Genomic DNA, 11,911 nt, shown 5'->3' with positions numbered 1-11,911 from the left:
CAATTTCCAAACGCCTGAAGGTACCATGTTCATCTGTTCAAACAATAGTACGCAAGTATAAACACCATAGGACCACGCAGACGTCATACCGCTCAGGAAGGAGACGCATTCTGTCTCCCAGAGATTAACGTACTTTGGTGTGAAAAGTGCAAATCAAACCCAGAATAACAGCAAAGGACCTTGTGAAGATGCTGGAGGAAACAGGTACAAAAGTATCTATATCCACAGTAAAACGAGTCCTATGTCGACATAACCTGAAAGGCCGCTCAGCAAGGAAGAAGCCACTGCTCCGAAACCGCCATAAAAAAGCCAGACTACGGTTTGCAACTGCACATGGGGACAAAGACCGTACTTTTTGGAGAAATGTCCTCTGGTCTGATGAAACAAAAAAATAACTTTGGCCATAATGACCATCGTTATGTTTGGAGGAAAAAGGGGGAAGCTTGCAAGCCGAAGAACACCATCCCAACCGTGAAGCACGGGGGTGGCAGCATCATGTTGTGGGGGTGTTCTGCTGAAGGAGGAACTACTGCACTTCACAAACTAGATGGCATCATGAGGCAGGAAAATTATGTGGATATATTGAAGCAACATCTCAAGACATCAGTCAGGAAGTTTCAGCTTGGTCGCAAATGTGTCTTCCAAATGGACAATGACCCCAAGCATACTTCCAAAGTTGTGGCAAAATGGCTTAAGGGCAACAAAGTCAAGGTATTGGAGTGGCCCTGACCTCAATCGTATAGAGGGCAGAACTGAAAAAGCGTGTGCGAGCAAGAAGGCCTACAAACTTGACTCAGTTACACCAACTCTGTCAGGAGGAATCGGCCAAAATTCACTCAACTTATTGTGGGAAGCTTGTGGAAGGCTACCCGAAACGTTTGACCCAAGTTAACTTCTTTGGGGTAGGGGGCAGTATTTTCATGTCCGGATGAAAAGCATGCCCAGAGTAAACGGCCTGGTTTGATAGAAAACACTCTGAAGTTTCTAAAACTGTTTGAATGATGTCTGTGAGTATAACAGAACTCATCATGCAGGCAAAAATCTGAGGTTGGTCGATTTTCAACTCAGCTCCTATTGAAGATACAGTGGGATATTGGTAATGTTGCACTTCCTGAGGCTTCCACTAGATGTCAACAGTCGTTAGAACCTTGTCTGATGCCTCTACTGTTTAGTGGGGCCGAAGGAGAGAGGAATGAGTCAGGTCTGCCATGAGGTGACCATGCGCGTTCACGTGAGAGCGAGCTCTGTTCCATCGCAATTCTGAAGACACAGGAATACTCCGGTTGGAACATTATTGAAGAATTATGTTAAAAACATCCTAAAGATTGATTCAATACTTCGTTTGTCATGTTTTAACGGACTGTAATATAACTTTTTTAACTTTTCGTCCGTACTTTCCGCTGGACCTGCCCGCGCGTCGTGAGTTTGGATTGTGTACTGAACGCGTGAACAACAAGGAGGAATTTGGACATAAATGATGGACATTATCGAACAAAACAAACATTTATTGTGGAACTGGGATTCCTGGGAGTGCATTCTGATGAAGATCATCAAAGGTAAGTGAATGTTTATAATGCTATTTCTGACATCTGTTGTCTCCAACATGGCGGATATCTGTTTGGCTTGATTTGTCGTCTGAGCGCCGTACTCAGATTATTGCATGGTGTGCTTTTTCCGTAAAGTTTTTTTGAAATCTGACACAGCGGTTGCATTAAGGAGAAGTGGATCTAAAATTCCATGCATAACAGTTGTATCTTTTAGCAATGTTTATTATGGGTATTCCTGTAAATTGATGTGGCTCTCTGCAAAATCACCGGACGTTTTGGAACTACTCAACATAACACGCCAATGTAAACTCAGATTTTTGGATATAAATATGAACTTTACCGAACAAAACATACATGTATTGTGTAACATGAAGTCCTATGACTGTCATATGATGAAGATGAAGGTTAGTGATTAATTTTATCTATATTTCTGCTTTTTGTGAATCCTCTCTTTGGCTGGAAAAATGGCTGTGTTATTCTCTGAATAGGCACTCACCTAACATAAATGTTTGTTGTGCTTTCGTCGTAAAGCCTTTTTGAAATCGGACACTGGCTGGATTTACAACAAGTCTATCCTTAAAATGGTGTGGATTTCTGTTGTTTTGAATTTGGCACCCTGCAGTTTCACTGGCTGTTGACGAGGTGGGACACTACCGTCCCACATACCCTAGTGAGGTTAAGCTGCATCCCTGCGCCTTCTTCTCCCACCGCCTCAATGACACAGAGAGGAACTACGATGTGGGGAATCAGGAGCTTCTTGCGGTGAAGATGGCTTTGGAGGAATGGAGGCACTGGCTAGAAGGGGCGGAACATCCGTCATGAACTGACTCCACCACGAACTGACGAGAAGGGTCAGGATGAACCAGGATAGGAGCAGTGGTGAAGCGGTGTTTAAGGTCCTGGAACGCCTTGTCAGCATGCAGAGGACCACATGAATGGAACCTTGGTAGAGGTGAGTGCAGACAGGGGGGAGGCCAGGGTGCTGTAACCCCGGATAAAGCGGCGATAAAAGTTGGCGAACCCCAGGAAGCGTTGCAGCTGCACCCTGGACATAGGCTGAGGCCAATCCACCATCGCTCTCACCTTCTCGGGCTCCATCTGGACACTCCCAGCAGAGATGATGTAGCCCAGAAAGGGAATGGTGGAGCGATGGAACTCACATTTTTCCACTGTGGCAACCAAAAAGCTCTCATCGGCCCCAGAGTCAATGAGGACCTGAAAAGATTTGGACTGGCTTCCCCACAACAGAATGACATGAAAGGGGTGCGAGTAAGGGAAACAGAAAAGTTCTCCATAAGGCCCACCAGAGTACTCGCTCCTACCGGTGAGCCTGGTCTTTTACCGGGCAAGAGGACACAAAATGACCAAAACTACCACAATACAGACTGCTCCTTGTGTTGATCCTGTGTTGTTGATCCTGTGTTGCTGTTCCGCTGGCGACAGCCCAGCTCTGACTAGTTGCATAGGTTCGGGAAACAGTGCCTCAGCCCTCTTCAGTGACTCTCGAGGAAGGTCGGAAAACTTTGGGTGCTCTCGGCAACGTCGGAGACTTCAGGGATGACTCGGAGGCGAGGTGGAATCCCTGGACGAGCAAAATCAAATTTCCTCTCCATCCGTCATTCCCGCAATCGCCCATCGAGGCGGATGCTCAAAGCGATGAGGGAGTCAAGATCCTTGGGTAACTCTTGAGCAGCAAGTCTGTCCTTAACCTCCTCCGAGATGTCATGCAGGACCATGTCGAACAGTGCTTCCTGGTCCCACGCACTCTCTGCTGCCAACGTGCGGAAATCCACCTCATAGTCGGCCACTCTGCGGGCGTCCTGCCAGAGCTGGATTAGCTTCCTGGCAGTTTCTCTCCTGGAGAACGGGGCATCAAAAACCTTCCTCACCTCTCCCACGAACCCCTCCAGACTCACGCACATGGCTGGCTGTTGTTCCCATACGGCGGTAGCCCAGGTAAGAGCCCCACCAGACATCAGCGTGATGAGGTAGGCTATTTTGGAGCAATCCGAGGGGAAGGAGGATGGCTGGAGCTCGAAAATGAGGGCACACTGAGCTAGGAACGCCCGACAGGTGCTCGGCTCTCCATTAAAGCGTTCCGGGGTGGTAATCCTGGCTCCCGGGAAGGTGGAGTGGCCGGTGGGGCGGCGCTGCTAACCGCCGAGTTACTGAGGGGTGGTGGGGTTACCACCGTGGCAGGCTGCCCCCCAGACAACCAGCAGAATTGCTCCAACAGCATGTCCAACGTCCGGTCATGGTGCTCAGCCAATGTTTGGACCCCCTCCGTAAGACCACGAAGCAATTCCTTGTGCCTACCAATGGAGGCTCCTTGGGAGGAGATGGGATTGCACAGCTGGCCAGGGTGTGCTGGGTCAGTCATGGCCAGTTCGTACTATCAGGTATGAAGGTAAGACCCAGATGCAGACAACGTCGAATAAACAATGGTTTAATAATCCAACAGGGGCAGGCAATAGACAGGTCAAGGCAGGCAGGGGTCAGTATACCAGAGGTGGGGCAACGGTACCAGACGGCAGACGGGTTCAGAGTAGGTAGAGGTCAATAATCTAGAGGTGGGGCAAAGGTACAGGTCGGCAGGCAGGCTCAGGGTCGGGCAGGCAGAGTGGTCAGGAAGGCGTGCTCAGGACAGGCAAGGGTCAAAACCAGGAAGGAGAGAAAAAGAGAGACTGGGAAAAGCAGGAGCAGAGAACAAAAACGCTGGTTGACTTGACAAACAAGACGAATTGGAAACAGACAAACAGAGAACACAGGTATAAATACACTGGGGATAATGGGGAAGATGGCCGACACATGGAGCGGGGGGGAGACAATCACAAAGACAGGTGAAACAGATCAGGGTGTGACAGGTGACTACATGAATACATAATCCATACAATTGACTTGTTATCAATGCATTATATTACAGTAAAGAAAATAAGTAAATAACTAACCATTCTGTAACATCAATTGTATATTAAGATTTGCTGTTGTCTGTTAAAATGATATGTAATGGATACTGTGGAAGGTATCCTAGCGGTTAAGAGAGTTGGGCCAGTAACTGTAAGGCTGCTGGTTCGAATCCCAGAGCAGGCAAGGTGGAAAAATCTGCTGTTCTGCCCTTGAGCAAAGCAGTTAATCCCCCAACAACACCAGTTCGCTGACGACATGGACGTCGATTAAGGCAGCCCCCGTGCACCTCTCTGATTCAGAGGGGTTGGGTTAAATGCGGAAAACACATTTCGGTTGAATGGATTCAGTTGTGCAACTCAATAGGTACTCCCTTTGCTCTATGGTTATCATAAAAGTAAAATTTCTAAATTGAAGGTACACTACAAATACAATTACAAGTATTCACAGAGTATACCACACATTAGGAACACCTTCCTAATATTGAGTTGCACCCCCCACCTTTGCCGTCAGAACAGCCTCAATTTGTCAGGGCATGAACTCTGCAAGGTGTCGAAAGCGTTCTACAGGGATGCTGGCCAGTGTTGACTCCAATGCTTCCCACAGTGGTGTCAAGTTTGCTGGATGTCCTTTGGGTGGTGGACCATTCTTGATACACACGGGAAACTGTTCTTGACACAAACAGGTGCGCCTGGCACCTACTACAGTACCATACCCAGTTCAAAGGCACTTAAATCTATTGTCTTGCCCATTCACCATCTGAATGGCATACATACACAATCCATGTCTCAATTATCTCAAGGCTTAAAAATCATTCTTGAACCTGTTTCCTCCCCTTCATCTACACTGATTGAAGTGGATTTAACAAGTGACAATAAGGGATCATAGCTTTCACCTGGATTCACCTGGTCAGTCTATGAAATGCAAAAGTGATCTTGACTCAGAAAAGGTTGGTGACCACTGACCTAGAGGAAATAGCAGCTTGCCCGTCTCACTTCATCTGGCCACGCCCTGCAACAGCTCTTCTAGTGCCACCCCCCAGTCATCTAACAACCAGCTCACTGTGCCCAGGGTCACGTACAGGGACAGTTGTGTCAGAAGCTGGAAGAGGACAAGAGCCATTACAGTGGGTTCAGATGAGACACAAGAGGCACCACTGTCTACAACATAGTAGATATTTCCCAAAAAGTCTACAAAAGTACATTTGCTGACTATATGGTCAGTATCAGTCAATATCGCTCTCCATCCCATCAACAGAATAATTATGCAAATCAAATCAAAGTTTATTTGTCACGTGCGCCGAATACAACAGGTGTAGAACTTGAAACAGTGAAATGCTTACTTACAGGCTAACCAATAGTGCAAAAAATGTATTAGGTGAACAATAGGTAAGTAAAGAAATAAAACAACAGAAAAAAGACAGGCTATATACAGTAGCGAGGCTATAAAAGTAGCGAGGCTACATACAGACACCGGTTAGTCAGGCTGATTGAGGTAGTATGTACATGTAGATATGGTTAAAGTGACTATGCATATATAGTCACAGCGAGTAAAACAGCGAGTAAAAGAGGGGTTGGCGGTTGGTGGGTAGCGGGACAGAATGCAGATAGCCCGGTTAGCCAATGTGCGGGAGCACTGATTGGTCGGCCCAATTGAGGTAGTATGTACATGAATGACTGCATATATGATAAACAGAGAGTAGCAGCAGCGTAAAAAGAGGGGTTGGGGGGGGGCACACAATGCAAATAGTCTGGGTAGCCATTTGATTACCTGTTCAGGAGTCTTATGGCTTGGGGGTAAAAACTGTTGAGAAGCCTTTTTGTCCTAGACTTGGCACTCCGGCACCGCTTGCCATGCGGTAGTAGAGAGAACAGTCTATGACTGGGGTGGCTGGGGTCTTTGACAATTTTTATGGCCTTCCTCTGACACCACCTGGTGTAGAGGTCCTGGATGGCAGGCATCTTAGCCCCAGTGATGTACTGGGCCCGTGCACCAGTCAAGTCTCTGTCCACTGGCGACATACCTGTTTCATAGGAACGTTAGGTGTCATCTGTGGATTGTCTATGGCTTTCAGTTGTTGGTGAAGAGCTTTGAGTTTCACTGGCTTGCTGGGAGAGACACCAAACTCCCTCTCCCACACAGCCCTCTTGGCTTCCTGGCTACTGGAAGCTGACCAGGGATGGCTGGAGGAACAGTTCCAAGTCACTACGTCTGTCCCTGTTAGACTCACAATGAGCAGCTCGATAGTGCAGAAGTGTAACCGGTGGGCCGATAGCAGAGGGGGACAGTATAGATCAATCATGAAAATCAAGACACATATCTTATCTGACCATAACCTATAGCTAATCAATGGGACTATATCTTGTATCTATATCTATGAGCATTGGCCAGTTCAGGGCAACTAACCAATATGCTCTCCTGTGCGATGAGGAGTTGCTGTGCTCCCAGCCAATCCTGAGAGGACGCCGCATCTAAGGTAGAGGTGAGTGAATGGGACAGGTCGCTTTCACCAGAGATCTTCGCCAGACTGGCGGGCGTCTTCAGTGAGACTGGGTCGTTTTTCTTTGCAATTACTTTGGCAGCGTCGAAGCTGGAGTCCACGGCGAGATAACAGGGTGATACATTTGATTTGATAAATACACAGCGTGTTCCATTAGCATCAAGTCAGCTATTCAGAGCAACCGTCTATTTCTCTACCTGCATTACACAGTGCACTTTTACACCGACATGCAGTTTTATTAATGAAGATGGGTTAATGTTAGTTTGTTATTTAACATTTAGCAGCAGTAGTCAAGTGGCTGTCTTTCTCCAGCACGGTTGCCCAGGTGGTGTAGAGCCCCTTGAGCACAAGGTCACCTGGCTGCAGCCTAGCCATGGCCAGGGCTATGACCCCCCATGAGACAGCACACAAACATGTCACTCACAGCTCAGAGATTCCAATGATCACTCCCACTGATAGGTCAGTCACAGATAACAATCTAAAATCCTACCACTAAGTAGAAGGGAATTACTTTATTGGATCTTCATGCAACACAAACTTTGATATTCTTTATATAATAATTTATGTGTAAAATAACCTGTAGAGCTAAATGACCTTTAGAGCTGGTGGGACTTGAGGAGGTCTATGGCCTCGTAGACCTTGTTGATGGACAGGAGATGCAAGGCAGCCTTGAGGAACTGCTTCTGAAGACACAGCTGCTTCACATAGGCATCCACTGTACTCAGCCACACCTGGTAGCAAGCTGAGGGGTTCACAAATACTATTACACCTGCATGCATACATACTGTACAGCACTGTACCACAGAGAAACACATTACTTTGTCAAGGAGCAAGATAACAACGAATTATACTAATTGCCTAGTTGGTTGCTGAATCAGAAGAGCTTAATTTTGTAAATATGCATTCTACACTGGAATAAATAGGAAAACATTTAAACTTTAAATTAGTGCTCTTTACCCATACGTGCAACAGAGAGCAGGTGATCACTCAGCTCTCCTTTCCCAGTGGCCTCCTGCAGAGCACCTGCGATGGTCACCTTTCCACAGTCTCAGGTACACCACAGACTCATAGTGACCTGCCTCCACACACCTATAGAGTACCTACTCATTCAAGGGTTTTTCTTTATTTTGACTATTTTCTACATTGTAGAATAATAGTGAAGACATCAAAACTAGGAAATAACACATATAGAATCATGTAGTAACCAAAAAATCAAATCAAAATATATTTTATATTTGAGATTCTTCAAAGTAGCTTCAACAGCTTTGCCCCCGGTGATGCGTTGTGCAGACCGCACTATCCTCTGGAGAGCCTTGCGGTTGAGGGCGGTGCAATTGCCGTACCAGGCGGTGATACAGCCCGACAGTACTGTTGCTCATTCCGGACACCAGCTCCGGAGTCTACGTCACCGGCCACTAGGTGTCACTGAACTGTTTCATTACGGACACATGTTCCCGTTCTCCCTGATTACTAATTCTATGTATATGTGCCCTCTATTCACCATTGTTTGGTCGGTTATTGTTCCCATGTCCGTTTGTCTTGTGAGTACCTGTGCTTTGTTGTTTCGGCTTTCGTGCTGCGTGTATTGTGTACTCGCTATTACGGGTCTCATCCCGTGCATTGTTTACAGGTCTTGTCCTGTGCATTATTATTATGGGTCTCGTCCCGTGTATTTATTGGAGGTTTAACCTTGCTCTTTTGTTTGGGTTTACATCCCTGTGTTTTGTATACGTGTTTGTTTTGGGCTTCGTCCTCGTGCTTTTCATGGCATGTTGTATTTTTGGGTAGAGTATTAAAACCCCCTATTACGTATTCCTGTGCCTGTCTCCAATCATTTATACAATGTGACAATACCCAAAAAACTCAAGACTGTAATCGTTGCCAAAGGTGCTTCAACAAAGTACTGAGTAAAGGGTCTGAATACATATGTAAATGTGATATTTCAGGCAAATGTATAAAAACCTGTTTTTGCTTTGTCATTATGGGGTATTGTGTGTAGATTGATGAGGGGGGAAAACTATTTAATCTATATTAGAATACGGCTGTAACATAACAAAATGTGGAAAAAGTCAAGGGGTCTGAATACTTTCTGAATGCACTGTATATGGTAGATATGTAAAACTAAAGGTCTAAGAACAACAACATTGACGTATAGGCTGATTCTGTGAGCGAGTTTATTAGCAAGTGCATCGGTGATGTTGTACCCACTGTGACTATTAAAACCTTGCCGATCCAGAAACCGTGGATTGATGGCAGCATTCGAGCAAAACTGAAAGAGCGAACCACCGCTTTTATTCATGGCAAGGTGACTGGAAACATGACCGAATACAAACAGTGTAGCTATTCCCTCCGCAAGGCAATCAAACAAGCAAAGCGTCAGTATAGAGACAAAGTAGAGTCGCAATTAAACGGCTCAAACACGAGACGTATGTGGCAGGGTCTACAGTCAATCACGGATTACAAAAAGAAAACCAACCCCGTCGCGGACATCGACGTCTTGCTCCAAGACAAATTAAACCACTGCTTTGCTCGCTTTGAGGACAATACAGTGCCATTGACACGTCCCGCTACCAAAGCCTGTGGGCTCTAGTTCACCGTGGCCAACGTGAGTAAAACATTTAAACGTGTTAACCATCGCAAGGCTGCCGGCCCAGATGGCATCCCAAGCCGCGTCCTCAGAGCATGCGCAGACCAGCTGGCTGGTGTGTTTACGGACATATTCAATCAATCCCTATCCCAGTATGCCGTGCCAACATGCTTCAAGATGGCCACCATTGTTCCTGTTCCCAAGAAAGCTAGGGTAACTGAACTAAATGACTATCGCCCCATAGCACTCCTGTCATCATGAAGTCCTTTGAGAGACTAGCCAAGGATCATATCACCTCCACCCTACCTGATACCCTAGACCCACTCCAATCTCCATCCCACTGCACACTGCTCTGATTGTAGAATAATAGTGAAGACATCAAAACAATGAATTGACAAATATGGAATCATGTAGTAACTAAAAAGTGTTAAACAAATCAAAATATATTTTATATTTGAGATTCTTCAAAGTAGCCACCTTTTGCCTTGATGACAGCATTAGACACTCTTGGCATTCTCTCAACCAGCTTCACCTGGAATGCTTTTCCAACAGTCTTGAAGGAGTTTCCACATATACTGAGAACTTTTCCTTCACTCTGCAGTCCAACTCATTCCAAATAATCTCAAATGGGTTGAGGTAGTGTGATTCTGGGGGCCAGGTAATCTGATGCAGCACTCCATCCCTCTCCTTCTTGGTCAAATAGCCCTTACACAGCCTGGCGGTGTGTTGGGTCACTGTCCTGTTGAAAAACAAATGATAGTCCCACTAAAGGCAAACCAGATGGGATGGCGTATTGCTGCAGAGTGCTGTGGTAGCCATGCTGGTTAAGTGTGCCTTGAATTCTAAATAAATCACAGACAGTGTCAGCAGCAAAGCACATGCGGAGATCATCCGTTCACCTACTCTGAGTCTTACAAAGACACGGCAGTTGGAACCAAAAATCACAAATTTGGACTCATCAGAACATAGGATAGATTTTCACCGGTCTAATGTCCATTGCTCTTGTTTCTTGGCCCAAGCAGGTCTGTTCTTATTGTTGATGTCCTTTAGTAGTGGTTACTTTTCAGTAATTTGACCATGGCCTGATTCACACAGTCTCCTCTGAACAGTTGATGTTGAGATGTGTCTGTTACTTGAACTCTGTGAAGCATTGATTTGAGCTGAAATTTCTGCTGTTGGTAACTCTAATGAACTTATCCTCTGCAGCAGAGGTAATTCTGTGTCTTCCTTTCCTGTGGCGGTCCTCACGAGAGCCAGTTTCATCATAGCACTTCATGGTTTTTGCGACTGCAACTGAAGAAACTTCTTGAAATTGCCCTCATTGACCGCATTGACTGACCTTCTAGTCTTAATGTAATGATGGACTGTCGTTTCTCTTTGCTTATTTGAGTTGTTCTTGACATAATATGGACTTGGTCTTTTACCAAATAGGGCAGTCTTCTGTATTCCACCCCTACCTTGTCACGACACAGCTGATTGGCCCAAACACATTAGGAAGAAAATAAATTCCACAAATTAACTTTTAACAAGGCACACCCTTTAATTGAAATGCATTCCACCTCATGAAACTGGTTGAGAGAATGTCAAGATTGTGCAAAGCTGTCATCAAGGCAAAAGGTGGCTACTTTGAAGAATCTCAAATATAAAATATATTTTGATTTGTTTAACACTTTTTGGGTTACTACATGATTGCATATGTGTTGTTTCATATGTTGATGTCTTCACTATTATTCTACAATGTAGAATAGTAAAAATAAAGAAAAACCCTTGAATGAGTAGGTGTCCCCACATTTTTGCCCTAGGAACAGACTCAATTTGTCAGGGCATTAACCCTACAAGGTGTTGAAAAAAACATTACATATGCTGACTCCAATGCTTCCCACATTTGTGTCAAGTTGGGTGGATGTCCTTTGGGTTGTGTACCATTTCTGATACACAGGGGAAACTGTTGAGCGTTGTAGTTCTTGACACAAACTGGTGTGCCTGGCACCTACTACCATACCCTGTTCAAAAGCACTTAAATCCTTTGTCTTGTCCATTCACCCTCTGAATGGCACACATACACAATCAATGTCTCAAACGTCTCAAGGCTTAAAAATCCTTCTTAAAAATCTCTTCCCCGTCATCTACACTGATTGAAGTGGATTTAACAAGTGACATCAATAAGGGATCATAGCTTTCACCTGAATTCACCTGATCAGTCTATGTCATGGAAAGAGCAGGTGTTCGTAATGTTTCATACACTCAATGTATATCTTCCAAGACCATTAGTTTTACGTTGCTACCATTCCAAATAGAGCCCTCTGCTGGCTCACTGCTGCCTCTGCACCCCATTTACCCTCTGCATCATACCTTGAGATGTGCACTCTTGTC

At 45.4% G+C, this 11,911-nt stretch overlaps 1 pseudogene; it reads right to left on the bottom strand.

The window, feature by feature from the left end:
* Positions 1 to 5,447: 5,447 nt before the first annotated feature.
* The window catches only part of LOC139564990 (gem-associated protein 5-like), a 29,601-nt pseudogene continuing 23,137 nt past the window's right edge, over positions 5,448 to 11,911 (bottom strand).

Source organism: Salvelinus alpinus, chromosome 1, assembly GCF_045679555.1.
Source record: "Salvelinus alpinus chromosome 1, SLU_Salpinus.1, whole genome shotgun sequence".
Taxonomy (NCBI): Eukaryota; Metazoa; Chordata; class Actinopteri; order Salmoniformes; family Salmonidae; genus Salvelinus; species Salvelinus alpinus.
This window is presented reverse-complemented; position numbering and strand designations above follow the sequence as displayed.